General features: G+C 40.1%; 1 pseudogene; it reads left to right on the plus strand.

The window, feature by feature from the left end:
- The first annotated feature begins 1,332 nt into the window (after positions 1-1,332).
- On the plus strand, positions 1,333-9,572 carry LOC145490338 (uncharacterized; annotated as a pseudogene).
- Positions 9,573-18,134: the final 8,562 nt, after the last annotated feature.

Raw genomic sequence — 18,134 nt, forward strand, 5'->3', positions numbered from 1 at the left:
ACCTGTGGTGCCTTTATCATGTGTTCCTGCCTATCATCAACAGACACCTCAACAGTTGGAAAGATGCATGGGTCCATCATCCATTGCGTACAGAAAGGAACAAAACACCCATGCAGTTATGGATTAGTGGACTACAAGAGGCATGGAATTCACTTGGTCCAGAAGGAGAGGTGTTTCAGGTCGGGAAGATAATTTCTTTTTTGTGTCTATTTTACATCATCAAGTCAACAACTGTCTTGGGTCTTATGACTTAGACACTTATAAATCACTTAGTCAATCAATCAATCAATCAATCAATACCACTGTCAATTTATGTTTACAATAAAATAAAGTATCTTTTTTATTCGAGCCGAATGGTAATTTCAAAACTCAAAGTGTGGCCTTTTATTATTAGAAGCTTTAAATATAGACTGCGAATGCATTTCTTTCAAAGTTAAAAAATGAAATATTTTTGTTTCTATCCAAAATGTCTAACTATAAAAAATTGTGATAAAATGTTTCTAAACATATTGAGAAAGTTAAAAATTTTGTTAAAAAACGACGACGTTTCGACGTTGAGCTAAAGTCATTATCAAGTCAAAATGATAGTTTATAAAAAATGTATCAATAGTCAGTAAAACAATAGTTCAATGGATGTGTTAAAATGTTTAAAATTAAACAAATAGTTTCGCATGGATGGAGTCAGTTTGCGTTTTCAAGCTTAAATTCCGTTCCTTTATGCACAGCATCTCATAGACGAGGCAATCAAATTTCCCTTGGCACTTTCGGAGAATTCGAAACTGGCTTTCGTTGAGGAGGCTTATGTCCCCGTGGGCTTCCAAAAGGTGTTTTCCAATCGCCGAGTTTTTATGTTCAGCAATACGTTGGTGAAGGTGTCGGGCTGTGTAGCCGACACAATCCGCATCGCACAGATCACATGAAAATAAATAAACCACGTATTGTTGATTTACGATCGGAGGCTTGATTTCTTTGGGCTTGAGATCTTGTTCCAGTTTCTTGCTAATAAATACTGGTTGTGCGGTAGTGCCAATCTTGTGGTTGAGATCGCGCATTTGCCTTCTAACCCGCGTTAGCTGATGTTTGGTCCTTGAAGGGGAGACTAACTCGCAAGACACGGCCGTCTTCCACTTGTCTTTCACGTACACCGGATGAAAATTGAGCCTTTACTGGAAGATCCCGACAAAAAAGAATTAGCAAGCTCGACATTACGCTCAATCGCGCTGAATTATATTCAACGTACAAGCCCTAATCCACCCAAGGCATTAGTGAAAGCTCTTAATCGTCTAAAGAAACAGGATGACATCGTTATCACAAAACCTGACAAAGGCTCTGGTGTTGTAGTAATAGACAAGGCTACGTACATACGCCTACTAAGTGCAGCTTCAATCGATGATACTTCCAAGTTTGTGCACGTCGATGACAAGCGACCAAAATCTCGTGGCCGACCACCTAAGCACTTTCATCCGCTTCTTCAGAAAGAGAAAGATGTCAACACAGTTTTACGTGAAACACTACCAAGGAACATCGCTGATTCACTTTGCCCCAAGAGTTCCAGACTTGCTCACCTTTACGGTCTTCCCAAGACCCACAAAGCCAATCTTAGTATGAGGCCTATTTTATCTGCAACTGGAACCTACAATTACAACCTGAAACCACTCTCTATTAACGAGTACACCATTACCGATGCCAGTCGTTTCTCTGAAGAAATCCGCAACTCACCCATTGGAGATGATGACATTTTGGTTTCTTTCGATGTCGCATCCCTTTTCATAAACGTACCATTAAATGAGACTATCAACATCTTAGTCGACAAATGAAAGCATTTGCCAGCGATTGGTTCAACCAAACCTATGACGTTAACCTACAAAAGGATCTGTTGCCGCTACTTCTTTAGTCCCCATTGACCTCGCATAACGACAACAAATTTGATTTAACACTTTTAATGACCAAAGATACGTCCAAGCTATTACAAAATCAGTCCCATGTGAGTTCATCCGGGTGGTTACAAAGCTTTGCAAGCTACTTCATGTCATTGACACGAAACGTCACGATCAAAATAAAACAAAAATAAAATACTGTTCTTCGGCGGTAATAATATAATAATAATCGAATATTTCCTCACGATAACCCTTCAGTACATAGTGCTGTTATCAACGGGGTCCTGCTAAGAATTAAAAACTAATAAACAAGAATTATTAAGATATATAAAATAAGATACATATTAAAAACCGTTAAAAATAACATCCTCCCCCCGTAACATCCTCCCCCCGTGTTCGCCCGATTTAGTTGGTCGAACACTCTTCAAGGACGACAAGTTTTGTCACAGGGCGTCTCATTACTCCAAACTTCATTTTAACGTCTGCTGATCTTACAATACCGTCAAGTCCGGGAAAGACTTTTACGATCCTGCCAAGGGGCCAGAAACCTCTTGAAACTGCCCGATCAACCATTAACACCAAATCTCCGACCTTAACATTTACAGTAGGTTGAGTCCATTTCTTTCGAGTAATCAAACCAGGTAGGTACTCTCTCAACCAACGACTCCAAATATGATTTGCCACCACTTGTGCTTGTCGCCAACGTTTGCAACTTGACAACTCCTTGTCCTCAACGATACCGGGCGGTAAGTTGAGAGATCCCCTTCCAATGAGGAAATGATTCGGTGTCAGAGCTTCAAGGTCATCCACATCCGAGCTGACCTCAGTAAGCGGACGACTGTTCACAACCCATTCCAATTCAGCAAAGGCGGTAAGCAACACCGCATCAGTAAGAACTTGATTCTGTAGAACAACATTAAGGGCTTTCTTGCATGATCGTACGAGACACTCCCATACACCTCCCATATGTGGCGCGGCAGGCGGGTTAAACACCCACTGAATTCCCTCTTGGCTCAACTCACTGCCGATCTTATGCTGATTTCAGTCATCGATGCATTCACGTAACTTACGGTCTACTCCTACAAAGTTTGTTCCATTGTCAGAGTAAATCACACTTGGTTTACCTCTTCGAGCCATAAACCGCCTAAGGCACATGATGAAGGAATCGGTTGACAAGTCAAATGCAACCTCCAAATGAACTGCTCTAATCAAGCAAGTAAAGAGACAACCATATCTCTTCTGCTCTTTTCTAAGATGCTTCACTTTAAGAGGACCAAAGAAATCCACACCAACTTTCGAGAACGGTGGTGCAACACTTAAACGATCATATGGCAGACTTGCCATCAAGGGTGCTTCTGGTTTTGCTTTTCGCCTTCTGCAGTAAGAACACTGATGAAGAATCTTTCGCACTGTGCCACGACAGCGTAAGATCCAATACTGTTGTCTTAACTCATTTTGGACTTGGCGCACTCCTTCATGTTTCAATTTCTCGTGACAGTTCATGATGATGAGACGGGTCAACTCATGATCCGGTGATAGTACCACAGGGTGACGACTGCAAAATGGAATGTCGGCTCTCTCAATTCGACCACCTGCACGAATGATTCCATGTCCATCAAAGAAAGGTGAGAGAGATACCAATTTGCCCTTGCTTCAAACATGCTGTTTGGACTTGAGAACTGCAACTTCTTGAGGAAAGGATTCTGCTTGGGCAACGCGGATCCAAAACTTTCGAGCTTGCTCCATCTCTTCAACCAACAAAGGACCAATGCAACGTTCAGATTTTGAGTGCTTACAGTTATATATAAACCGTTTCGGGTAAGCAGTTACTTCGAGAAGCTTTGTTAGAGATGAGTACTTCGCTGGAGATAAGAAATCGTTCTTTGAATCTTTCACCACACCAGTTCAAGTAACGGCTATTTCTTGGGCTTGTGGGTCATCATCGGACGGCTTGGGAATTTCAACCTTTGCATTTCCCTTTGGCCATCTCTCTTCAGGTAAGTGCAAGAAGGCAGGGCCATTTACCCAATGACTCCCAGATGTAATAGAGCGTACTGGAAGTCCTCTGCTGCCATCATCCGCAGGATTTAACTGTCCAGGACAGTGGTTCCATTGGCTGGGTTCGGTGCTGTCCAGGATCTCTCCAATTCTATTAGCAATAAAGGCAGGGTGGCGCTTAGACAATCCACGAATCCACTGAAATACAGTACCGCTGTCTGTCCAATAATAGATGGAGTCAATGATGTAATCATGTTCCGTGATCACTACAGCAGCCAATCTTGCACCCAAAACAGCAGCCTGTAGTTCAAGCCTTGGGATGCTCAAGGGTTTCTTCGGGGCGATCCGAGTGTTCGCTGTAACAAATGCACATCGCACTGCTCCACCGGCATAGCAGAATCTGAAATAAGCCACTGCGCAAAATCCTTGTTCACTGGCATCTCGAAAGACGTGAAGGTCAATAACAGACGGGTTGTCTGGTATGTGACGATAGAAACGGGGAATGCGAAACTGTGCAATTCCATCCAGCTCTTCCTGCCATTTGGACCACTCCTTTAGAAACTCTGGTGGCAGTGCATCATCCCATCCAATACCTAACTGCCACACATGCTGGAGGAAGATTTTTGCTCCGACCAGGAATGGAGCTAGAAATCCAATCGGATCAAAGAGGGATGCTATCAAACTCACAATCTTCCGACGTGTGTCCGCCATGTCTCTCTTCACCACTTCATAGACAAAACAATCTGAACTGGTATCCCAAACGACACCAAGAGCACGTTCCATAGGCATTACGATGCTTTCCTCCACAACCTTAATAGAAGGGGCTCTTTCCGATTCTGGTATTTGCTCAATCACTTCTTTCTCATTAGAGATCCACTTGGTCAAGTGAAAAGCTGCTTTGTTTAGCATTTCAACAAGCTCTTGTTGCAGTTCCAAAGCTTGATCACTTGATTTAACAGACTTGAAAAAGTCATCCATGTAAAAGTTTCGCTTTACGGCCAAGGCAGCATTAGGAAACTGCTTCTTGTTATCTTCTGCACTTCTCAACAGAGCATAGTTGGAACAGATTGGCGCACATTTGGCTCTAAATATGTGACGCACATATTGGTAGACTTCTGTCGGTGATTCAGGGGATTGACGCCACAGAAATCGACGGGAAGCTTGATCTTTTTCTGGGACAGCAACGTGGTTAAACATCGCTTGAATGTCTCCTGAAAGCGCAACCTTTTCTTCTCGAAATCTTATGAAAATTCCAACAAGGTTGTTCAGCAAGTCTGGGCCACTAAGAAGTTGGCTGTTTTATGATGAGCCTTGAAACTTTGGAGCGGCATCATATACTCGACGAACCTTCTCAGGTTTCTTGGGGTTCAGAACAGGGCGGTAAGGAAGGTACCATTTGCGCATGGCTGGTGCAGTTGCTTCCTCCTTACCAAGCTTTTTGATGTATCCCTTTTCCATATCAATGTCAATAGTTTTCCTGTATCTTTCTGCCAACTCGGGATTACGATTAAGCTTCTTCTCCAGAAAATTCAGACGTTGAGAAGCTGCACCAAAATTGTCAGGAAGTTCGACTTTGTCATCACGCCAAATCAAAGGAACCTCATAACGACCATCCACCTTACGTGTACTTTCATCCAAGAATTTCATGACTCTTTCATCTTCAACTGAGCGCTGGGTATCATTGTCATAACGACAACCAAAGTTCTCTGTTCGCGACCAAGTTTTTACGGCGTCATTGAGTTCCTCATCCGGAGTCGCCACATGCACTTTACAAACAGATTCACATTCTTGAATATGGCCAGGTAAGCGACCAGTAACAGTCCATCCAATCCTAGTGCGAACACCAACAGGGGAACCCTTTGGACCATGTCGACTTTCCCGGGAAACAATAAGTTCCGGACATCACTACCAAGGAGCAAAGTGACTAGAGTCCCAGCGACTTCAGTCAGCTCCAAGTCTGATAGGTGCGGCCATCTTTCTTGTAGCTCATCAAGTTTCACTTTCTTCTCTGGCACATTTCACATCAAATTGGGTACCAAAGTCATTCAATTGGCTGACTTGTACATCAACACGCTTTGTCATAAGCTCAGGCGTTTTCTGAATTCCATTTAAGACCACGCTTTCCAGTGGACCATCCAAACCAAGTCTTCCAGCAACATCTGCTAACAGCAAGCTGCAAGTGCTTCCTGTGTCTAGCATAGCATATGTGTTGAAATATCCCTTTGGACCATAGAGGGTTACTGGAACTACTTGTAACAGAACAGAGGTGTGACTGCTTCTGTGAAATGTGTTAGAATGTTCAGTAGACGACGATTGTGTTACTGGGTTAACAGCAGACACTGCATCACTGCTTTACACCCAAACATTTCTCAAGTTGTGCAACAGAGCATTGTGTGATCGCGTACACCCATTTACACCACACTGTTTTTGATTTGAACAACTGCTAAGCCAATGTTGAGGACTGAGGCAACAAAAGCACAACTTATGTTTCTGTACTTCATTTAGGCGTTCTTCCACGCTTAGAGCCTTAAACTTGGGACAAAAAGACAACTTGTGTTCCTGCCCATCACCCATAATGCAAGGGTACTTTGTTGGCCTGGGCGAGGTGGAATGTTACTTGAGAAAGTGTTCTGTCTTTCAGTCATTCCATTTGATCCACGAGACCGAGGTTTCTTATGAGGTTGGAATGGAAACTTACTTGACATTAAATTTTTTGGGTAACTAAAATAAATATCTGCCTCACCTTTTAACCACCCACTGAAGTCATCAAGACTAGGTCGTTCCAGTTTGGTAGCTTTGGTGTTGTCCCTCCATTTGATTTTGAGCTCCTGGGACAGTTTGTCAACGGCAAGGAAAACATTAGCTTCTGCCTTCAGATCACTTTCATATCCAAACTTCTTAAATGTCCACACAGTAGTTGACACAACATCTGACAGATTTCTCACTTCTTGAGGTTTCTTTTTTTGTAATCGAGCTGTTTTTCTCAGTTTGTCTCACAACAAGAGAAGGTTTGCCAAATCTGGATTCCAGTTCTTTCAGTGCTTCATAGTAGGAGTCTCCACTGTAATCATATCCTTCAATTGCAGACTTAGCTTTACCAATAACAGAGTTCTGAAGATGTTGCATTTTGCCACTAAGGGACAGATTAGCATCATGAGCAATTGATTTAAACATTGAGGACCAATCAGACCAGTGTAAAGGGTCACCATCAAACTTGCTTAGGCGTATCTTAGGAAGGGAATCACGAGTAGAATGACCACAAATGGTTGTTTTCCGGTTGTCCGTACTAGTTAAAGCTGGATGCTGTACTCCACTTTGTAAATCTCCAATCCACGACTGATACAAAGGCAATGTTTCATTAGAATTTTTCGTTCCCTGAGGTGCAATAAATGAAACAGCTGACTTTGGCTGTTGTAACAAAGGTGAAGGTGTAACAACTTTTCTAGAGTTGTCAGGTGGCAATGCAGTTCCATTATTTGCTCCAGTTCCTTGTAACAAACCGGGGAGTGGTGGGGGAATTACGGGTAACGGTTCATCAGAATTAGATGATGGAATAAATTTCAATGAATCATCCTCAAAATCAAACAATCGATTAGACAAAGTTTCCGGATCATTAACTTCATTTTGTACCTTTTCCAACACTGCTGCTTCTACTGCGAGGCGTGCAGCCTTGTCCTTGGCTTCCTGAGTCTTTCTTCTTTCTTTAGCCATGAATTTTAGCCTTTGAGCTTCATCTTGGACAAGTTCAAGTTTCCCTTTAACCTCCAGTTGTTTTTCGAGCTCCTCTCTTCTTCGCTGTTCCTCCAAGGCAAGTTGTTTCGCTTTAATTTCTGCTGAAGTAGTTTTGGCGCGAATTTCGGCCGCTTGGGAGACATTTCTCGTCAAAGAAGTTTTCCATGATTTCACCGAGCTTAATCCGCTAGAAATTTCCTCTGCCCGGTCGTCAAGATGTGCGTTGGCCTGTAGTTTAGCGTCTTCGACTCTATCGAGTTGTTCTTCATACCAATCTATTGCGGCTTCGCGCTCGTTCTCTGGAATCACTGTGACGAGTTCATCATTGAGGCCTTTCGCTTCGTCAAGATATTCCTACAAATTGTTGACATATCCACGTATAATCGCTTTCCGACCATACTGTTTGATGGTGGACTCTAATTTCTTCAACGTGTTCGTGATCCTTCTTTTGACGGCTGCCCGTTTGTTTTTTAAGGTAGCAATGTTAGTACTCACTGTACGAACTGAATCCAAATGGCCAAAATGGCGACCGCCATCAGTCGCTTCGGTCGATTCCATACCAGATTCCAAACTCTTCGCCACACCAAATTCCAAATTCCAAATTCTTCGATTCGCTCGTTCCAATCCGGCTTTCAAGGACCAGAAAATGTTGCCGCTACTTCTTTAGTCCCCACTGAACTCGCATAACGACAACAAATTTGATTTAACATTTTTAATGACCAAAGACGCGTCCAAGTTTTTACAAAATCAGTCCCATGTGAGTTCATCTAAGTGGTTACAAAGCTTTGCAAGCTACTTCATGTCATTGACACGAAACGTCACGATCAAAATAAAACAAAAATAAAATACTGTTCTTCGGCGGTAACAGGATCAACTTGCCAGACTCCTCGAAATCGCCACTACTAACCAGCTTTTCCAATTTAATGGCCGGCTGTATGAGCAAGTCGACGGCGTGGCAATGGGTTCGCCCCCTTGGCCCTCTAATGGCTAATGTTTTCATGTGTCACCTTGAAGACAAGCTTACCCGTAATGGTTTGATGCCTACGCGATACAAGAGATATGTTGATGATACCTTGGCCAAAATGCCTAGCACTGATGCTGCAGTTGATTTTCTGACTACCCTTAATGGCCTTCACCCCAGCCTGTCGTTTACGATGGAGCTTCCCTTTATCGGCATGGAATAATCAAGAACGGAACAAAGATTGAAACACAAGTGTACAGAAAACCAACTAACACTGGCTTGCTGTTGCATTTCCAAAGCCACACGGATAAACGTTACAAACATTGCTTGCTCAAAACAATGATTCATCGTGCATATGCCCTATCTTCTACAACTGAAGCTTTCAATCAAGAATGCACTAGACTTCGCTCCATCTTTACTCGACTTTATTATCCGATAACGACCATTAATTCCACCATTAACAAATTTATCCTGAACCTTTCATCCGGTGTACGTGAAAGACAAGTGGAAGACGGCCGTGTCTTGCGAGTTAGTCTCCCCTTCAAGGACCAAACATCAGCTAACGCGGTTAGAAGGCAAATGCGCGATCTCAACCACAAGATTGGCACTACCCTACAACCAGTATTTATTAGCAAAAAACTGGAACAAGATCTCAAGCCCAAAGAAATCAAGCCTCCGATCGTAAATCAACAATGCGTGGTTTATTTATTTTCATGTGATCTGTGCGATGCAGATTGTGTCGGCTACACAACCCGACACCTTCACCAACGTATTGCTGAACATAAAATCTGGCGATTGGAAAACACCTTTTGGAAGCCCACGGGGACATAAGCCTCCTCAACGAAAGCCAGTTTCGCATTCTCCGAAAGTGCCAAGGGAAATCTGATTGCCTCGTCTATGAGATGCTTTGCATAAAGGAACGGAATCCAAGCTTGAACACGCAAACTGACTCCATCCGTGCGAAACTCTTTGTTTAATTTTAAACATTTTAACACATCCATTGAACTATTGCTTTACTGACTATTTATACATTTTTATCAACTTTAATTTTGACTTGATAATGACGTTAGCTCAACGTCGAAACGTCGTCGTTTTTTAACACAATTTTTAACTTTCTCAATATGTTTAGAAATATTTTATCGCAATTTTTTATAGTTAAATGTTTAGAAAAATCGCTTCTTATTCGTATCCTAAATGTCACCTAATTTAAGCATACAAAGTCAATTCCCCATCAAATCCCTTGTTTTGTTTAAGTTTATGGCATCCATAAACTGATGTTAATGAGACCTGAGAGACAACATCTCAAAGTCAGGCACACACATTCTGCATTGTAACACTTTATTTCAGAGACATGTAACACTACGAACCTCGTGTCATGCTCATAAGTAAATCCCAGTAACATAGATAACATGCCACCAATTCCTGATCTCAAAGTCCATCAGGGATTCCCAGTTGAAAACAATCACCTCGTTTGGATATCACAACAAACCTTTCATTTCCTAAGTAAAGCCACTGTTATCTACATCTGTGAAAGACAGTGTATCAATGGTTCCAGTCATGTCTCTCACATGTCCACCTCATGCCCCTGACCTCTAGTCAAGCACACGCTCCTCGTTGTATTCAGTCTTCTCGTTTGTGCCGATCCTTCGCCACTGTTTAGTAAAATCGCTCCTTATTCGTATCCAAAATGTCACCTAATTTAAGCATACAAAGTCAATTCCCCATCAAATCCCTTGTTTTTTACACATTAAAGTAGACTTTGAGACATTGACACTTTCTTGCCAGGCCTTAAACTAGTATTTCAGTTTGGTAGAGCACTTGTAAGAAATTGATTAAGGGAATAAACTAATTTTAAATTAATATTTACTCTCTTAGGGGGATTATAACAACTATGGGATTGACTGGCAGGGGCCCATTCCAGAACCATGTCCGGATTATGTTGAAGTGCCTGAGAAAAACTGCCCATTTGCTGAAGAGGAAATGTATTTCCTTCCAAGAACTGACAACGTAACATATTTAGGGGGACTGGAGGTATTCAACGACCTGATCAACTTATTGTGAGAAGAAACACTTTCAAGAGTCAGTCATAAAAATAAAGGCAAAAAAAAAAAAACAATGCAAATAACAGCATTTGAAACAAAACAATGTATGCTTATTAAATCTGCAGAAAATAAGGAACTTTAACTCTCTTTATTAAATCTACGGTACTTAACATGAGGAACTTGAAATCTACAAAACAGGGAACTTGAACTCTCCAATACAAACACCATTTTAACTAACTGAATTTACTCTGGATTGGTTTCCATAATATTAATGTCCTCAATGACTTTGTTGGCACGCTTTTTTCAATAAGGGTGGCAGTAATTAAAATATTACGGACCTTAAGCAAACCACCTAGAGAACGTCACCAAACAAAAGGTAAAAGGAGCAGAATAACAGCTGTGCACATGCGTGTTAGGTCTTGACACCTTTCGTCGCCATTCTCTCCAAAACAATAACTTGTGATGACCATTTATGCCTAATTTAGAGAATGTAAATGAAAGGGGTGAAGTTTTTGTCATTTTGTTTGGCAGTTAATGTTACATATGTATATTGTTGTTCCTAAAATATTAGATACACTAAATAGGTCTAGATGATGGTGGAATTCCTAAACAAAATATGAATTATTTTTTTCACAAGCCGTTTGCTTTGGCTTCAAGGGCGTCACTGCTTAAGGTCCCCATGGTGGGCCCAGTATTGGGATTGGGTTTATGGGTGGGAGGGCTAATAAGCAGGATTTCACTGAATAATCAAGGTGGACCAATGATTCTAAACTCTGGGGTCAACAAATACCTGATTTCTTTCAAGTAAACTAAAACAACCTTTTTTTGAAACCATCTGTAATAGAGTACTTCCAAAAATATTTCCTGCTCGTGGTTGAATTCAACAGAACTCTAAAACTTTGTAAACTTTATCCCTGATTGTGCTCATTAAATGTAGCTGCATGCTTTAAATGCTATAAATGAAAATAACTGGAGAATACTTGAGTGTTTTTCATTCTATAACACCATTGTTCAATCTTCACCGATTATAAAAAGCCTAGGCTATTGTGAAAGAAGACCCTTTCCCTTCAAGTACTACCCTCAATGTGTAGTTCCAGAAAATATTCATACCTTCCCCACGGAAGAGATTTTTTCTAACACCTCCCCACCCCTCTGGAAATTCCAGTTAAGCTTCATACATTTCTTGAAATATTTTGGTCTTCCTGAACCCCCCACCCTCCAGGAAATTCCAATCCCTTCTGTGGGAGGGGGGGGGTATGGCTATTTTCTGGAACTGCACAATGCAAGTTCAAACTCAGCATAACTGGTAAAATACTTTGGAAGTTTAAGATGCAGTACACAACAGGAAGCAAAAAAGCTATCAGATTCATGACATGACACAGAAACACGGTAAGGCAAAGTAGCACTTGATGAAGTATGAGAGCCTGTGATGAGTTTGAGCAAATCCTCAAGGTCTTGAACAGAAGTATTTCTGACAAAACTCTGAAGCATTTGAAAAACCCGTTCACTATCTGCATCTTCAGAGTTGTCAATGTGGAAATAGTTTGCTACTGACTACTGTGTCACCTCGCCTTTGTGGATGAAGCACTCTTCAAAGAGCTGTTGGTTCTTCTCCATTTCCTTCAAAAGGCCAAGAGTAGAAAGGCCCTTTCTGAACTGGTCCAGAATGGACTTCCTCTTGACAAGTATGTCATGGACCATTAATGATTGCAAAACATCAAGCTTGTTTGCAGGCTGTGAATTCAAAATTAGGAAATGATTGAGTTCGTTGGCAATTTTAAGTTAGAGCATAGAAAATGAAAAGTGATATCTATTCATGTAATAACTATGGTACAAAGTTATGTACCGGTACATCTAAAAACAGGTATACTTGCCAGCACTTTTCAAAACCCATTCAAATTTCTTGATATTATTTTTTGTAAAACTGTTTTATTGTATGATGATGACATTGCCTTTAACAAGTTGTGAATAATTATGGCGCTATACTCTGCACAGTCACTACCTGAACTTTTGTACCTCAGTGCTAGTCTTGCGTTTATGTTGGTACTGATGAGAGTGATATGTATAGATTTTTCTCTGAAACAATAGCTGCACCTGTTGATTTACTTTCTTTACTTTTACTTTATTAATCCACTTAGATGGTAACCATAGCATGGTTACAAAAACAATATAATAATATTAATAATAATTAAAATAATATTAATTAATAATAAACCAAAAAAGTTATAAACATTGACAATTAAAAAGAATAAAGTGCGTAAGAACAGTCAAGCTTATCTTTGAATTTAGAAGATTTTGGCTGGTCAAGTACGGGGAGAGGGAGAGTACACTCCATACTGTGAGAGTGGGAGGGAAAATGTTCCCATATGGTAGTTGGTGTTACAGGACTGGGGTTGGTACTTCTTATAGGTGGAAATTTCTAGTGTTTATTTTACTGCGAAAAGTTTATTGACCTTGGAACTCCTAGAGGTCGGAAATTAGTGATGGATGGGGTGAATGATATTATAGCTAACATTGCGCACGTTGTGCGGACCTGTGTATGACGTAACGTGTTTGCTTCAAGTGTTATGGAACATGTGGCTTGTCTTTGATTTTTCGATACGCCATGTTGTTGTTTTGGAAGAACATTGGACATTTGTACTTGGAACGAAACAGTCGGTAAGGGTCACATTTGTACAATTTCACTCTTTCGGTTCCCGTATTTACTTAGTTCACTTTGATGTTTGTAGAAAACCTGGACTAGCTGAACCTGAATTGCTTAAATTGGGCCAATCGAAATGACCCAAGCTTGTCGCGGTACTTTGGCTCGTGGATGTTTGGATTTACAACTGGATGTATTAAAGTTAAAGTTCTAAGTTTTCTACGTCTATTTACATGTAATATAACGCGTAGCACCTGGGCCTCGTCACAGATATAATTTTTTTATGCCTTGTGTGTTGGCCAGTCTAAGGATCCTGTTAGGTAACAATGTCACCCCTTTTCAATAATTGCTTCTGTTACTGTTATGCGATTAATCTAGGAGAACCACTGTAGAAATATGAATAAGACACTTATAGTCAGAATCCTTGTCTCCCCAGCTTCACTCATCAATTGCAGGAAGTCAGACTGATTGGCGATTGCACTCAGTTCTTTATCAGGTGCATTTGAAATCTTTTGTTGAAAAAGGATCATCCGAAAGTGTACATGATTGTCGTTTCGTGACAACGAATTTTTTTTCGACAAAAATGAAAATACATTTACAGCCTATGAATGTCAAAGGAAGGTATTGTTTATCTTTTGATAAATTTGAATGTTAATACATATGCAAGTGTTATTCTTGAACATTCGTTACGCGCAAATGAATGTCATATTGGTGATAATGAGAGTGTATTAACCATAATGAAACAAATTTGAATCGAACACAAATGAATGGATATTTTCTGTAATTGAACAGCAAAAGGTGTAATGAGATGAGCTGCCGTCAGCATAAAAGAAAGTTATTGCTGATATCGAAATCGGGGATATAGAAATTAGCTCTGCATTTTAAATAGCGGAAGCCTTTAACTTTCATTTCGCAGTCATTGGACAAGACTGGAAACTAAAAAAAGCTACTGATTTGGATGATGTGACTGGAAATGTCAAGAATCGCTGGCCACGTTCGAAAAATCAAAACCGTAAGGCTATCTTCGAAAAGACTATTCTGATTTTCGAAGAATTTACAGTTTTTGAGAAATTTGCAAATCGACGAAACTACAGCCTTCATCTAATTAAATACAGGCGACTCCCGATAACTCAAACCTTCAAGGGAAATTGAAAAAGGTTCGAGTTATCGGGAGTTCGAGTTAAAAGTTAAGAAAACGGTGTTTAATGTTTTTCTATTCATGCAGTTTATATTTTGATCAAATTTAATTACAGAATAGAGAAGTCGAGTGAAAATAAAACAATACAGCTCTAAATAACTGTATAAATCGGAACGTAATGTAATGTGAAAAATATAACAAAGGAAAACAGCAGGGAGAAGTCCAGCCAGAGAAACTGTGAACTGTGAACTGTGCGACTTCCTTTTTCTATTCGTGCAGTGTACATTTTAATCAAATTTAATTATACAGTTTAGGGAAGCCGAGTGAAAATGGAACAACACATTTTTTACTTTCGTATAAATTGAACTGAAAGACTGGGTTTTTGTAATGTAAAAGAAAGGAAAAAGTTCACAGGGCTGCTTCAAAATAAATCTAATGTTTTGGACTACAGTACACTGTTTGTTTTGACTTGTCACGTATTGACAGACATGATTCGAGTTATCGAGGGTAAAGTTATATAGAAAACGACCTCAAGGGAAAATAAAATTACTAAGAGTTAACAGGAGGTTCGAATTATCGAGGGTTCGAGTTACCCAAGTACAGTAAATGTATGTCGGAAATCCGGGGACCTCGATTTTGGTTCGAGTTAGCGCGAGGTTCGAGTTAGCGAGGGTTCGAGTTATCCGGAGCCGACTGTATGCCAAAAATATCAGGAAATTGATCCAGTTCTCGGTATTCGCATTGAAATAATTTACAATACTAGAATTCAGGATCAATTTAGTATAAGAGCATTACCTCTCGTCTATCTAAAAATAGGAAGTTTTAATTGTTTTTAAGAGTGCCTGCCTGTAAAAATCACACAAATTCTCAATTTCGCTCATATTCTTATGGTAGATAGGCTAGGGCATGACAAAAACTACTGGATAGTTTTTTTTGGCAAAATATCCTTTTATTTCAAAGAAATATGCAAATTACCAAATTCAGTTGAAATCGTCATTTGACGCACCATTTTATTAAACAAGTTTGCGAGCCTCGCATGCGAAACTGCATCATTCTTCCGCCTTTAAAACACTCAAATATATTTTTTGCAATGTTTAAATGTGTACTGGGTTGATCTCAGGGAATGTTCCGTTGTCTTTTTGGGTGTAAAATAATTAAATTTCGAAGACATGTATTTCATTCACTTAAAGGTCAGGCAATACGGGCAACATTTTTCTTCAACTTGTTTCGCAACATCGTTGCATTACAAGTTGAAACACTCTGTTGCGCGTATTACCACGTTTGTGACCAACTTGTCTCGCAGCAAAATACAGTGTTTAAATAGACACAGAGCTGATAATTTCGAAATGTTCTAACCTTATTTGCTGTAAAAGGCAGGTCCAAAAACCCGATTTGACGTGTTTCTCTCACTATTCGTCGCACATAAAGCAGAAGTTTGCTTTTGTTTACACAACGTCCGATGTAGATCGCCTACTGTCAACCTATTATCGGTCGAATACCATGAATCTGTGACCATCATTCGGCGCATATGATCACCACTGCATCTAAGTCAAAAACGGCTAGGTCATTTGTAGATAGTTGCTTGCTTTGCACTGTGCCAAAATATTACGTTTGATCGATTGCTGACCATTTCTGATAAGCGTGTTGGCGCAGCACAATCTTACAGCCGTTATTTGTTCGTCACGCAATGCTGTCACGGCATATGCTGCACATTTTGATCTATTTTGCATAGAGCACTCTCAGGATAAATGAAACAATTTATTATTTATAATGTGTGTATATTCATCGTATTCTATAGTGTACGTGGCCTCGGTCCAAATCACGTTTGGTGTACTTTCTGATGTTTCAGACAACAGATGACAAAGCTAATGCCTGTCAGTACTCACTACAATTTTACAAAATCGCCATAAACAAATTATAGATCAATGAAGCAAGAACTAGCTGAAATAAATATAGGAAATCATAACGTGTCTAATTCGTGAGAAAAACAGACTAAATTTAATTAGTAATTACCTGAGTAAACAAACCATGCCGTTTTATTTGGCGTATTCTGTTTGCTTAGTGGCCAGGCATTGGTATGTTTGTAACAGAAAATAGAGGACGACTGTTGCTCTTTTAAAAACTATATCGGTGGAGTTTGTGGCTATAGCACTACAGATCGAAAGCGTAAAACTGAAATTGTTCCGTTGCTTTCGCGCAATAAAGATATTAACAATCATAAGTTTACTAATAAATTAACTGAGTCGAGCTGATTTTATGCCGAGCGGCGAAGTTCACCAAAAGCGGAAAGTTTGCGCACCATGTGACGACATGTCCTAACCTTCGCACAAAACTTGGACTAAGGCGGAGCAGAAGGTTTAGCACCCTGGGGAGGGGACTCCCGTATAAAAGACGGGGGTGTTCGTCGGAAATTTTGAAAAGAGCTCCAGGGATACCAAGATCCTGTTGTCCGTGTTTTTCGGTTGCTATGGGCGACCGTAGCGCCCTTTGTTAGGTCAAGTCTGAGAAGTGAGGTCGCAAAAAAATTCTAATTAATTCTGGTTTTGTTCGATTTCGCTGAAATTTTAACATGATAAAGCTGGATTGTTAAGGAATAGATTTACCTTCTACCGATGTGTGGTAGCTATTAACACTAAAGTGATATATCGCTTCAAAATCAGGGTTTTGAAGATACTTTTTTTGCAACGTGTGGGTTCGGCGTGAATTTGTAATCGGAGGATTTTGTTGACCCCAAATGACTTGGCTGTTTTTGACTTAGATGCAGTGGTGATCATATGTGTCGAATGAGGGTCACAGATTCATGGTATCCGACCATTAAATAAGTTGACAGTTGGCGATGTACATCAGACGTTTTGTAAATAAAAGCAAACTTCTGCTTTATGTGCGACCAATGGCGAGAGAAACACGTCAAATCTTTGGACCTGCCTTTTACAGCAAATAAGGTTAGAACATTTCGAAATTATAAGCTCTGTGTCTATTTCAACTTGATATAAGTCAAGTCGTGTGGCGCATGCTAAAATATATGTCTAACCTGTAAATTGAAATTTGACGACGGAAGGTCAAATATTTGCATTTTTAACGTACTTTGGAAAGCTCTCGCGTCGCTCACAATAATTTGCGCAAAGAAATTTTTACAGCGATCTGTAGACCATCCTTTTGCAATTCAACCACCAAAAGCTTAATCCGTTTCAAGGTTTCGCAGATGGTGAAAATTAATGATATCCACGAAGTACTTTTAAGTGAATGAAATACATGTCTTCGAAATTTAAATATTTTGCACCCAAAAAGACAACGCAACATTCCCTAAAATCAACCCAGTAAACATTTAAACATTGCAAAAAATATATTTGAGTGTTTTAAAGACGGAAGAATGATGTGGTTTTGCGTGCGAGGCTCTCAAACTTGGTTAATAAAATGGTGCGCCAAATGACGATTTCAACGAAATTTGGTAATTTGCATATTTCTTGGAAATTAAAGGATATTTTGCCAAAAAAACTATCCAGTAGTTTTTGTCATGCCCTAGCCTATCTACCATAAGAATATGAGCGAAATTGAATTTTCGACCCTTGCCGATTTATTTTCCATATTTATGGACAGAGACTCTTAAGCACTCCGAGGGATTCCTTCAGCTATCCAATGGCTGCTACATCAAGCACTTAGCAAAAGGGCCAAGATTACGTATTTTAAGGGCTTCAAATGCATCTTGATATACCCAATATGGAGTTAAAACAAGTACAGTAGGTCG

The sequence above is a fragment of the Orbicella franksi genome, chromosome 6, assembly GCF_964199315.1.
Source record: "Orbicella franksi chromosome 6, jaOrbFran1.1, whole genome shotgun sequence".
Classification (NCBI taxonomy): Eukaryota; Metazoa; Cnidaria; class Anthozoa; order Scleractinia; family Merulinidae; genus Orbicella; species Orbicella franksi.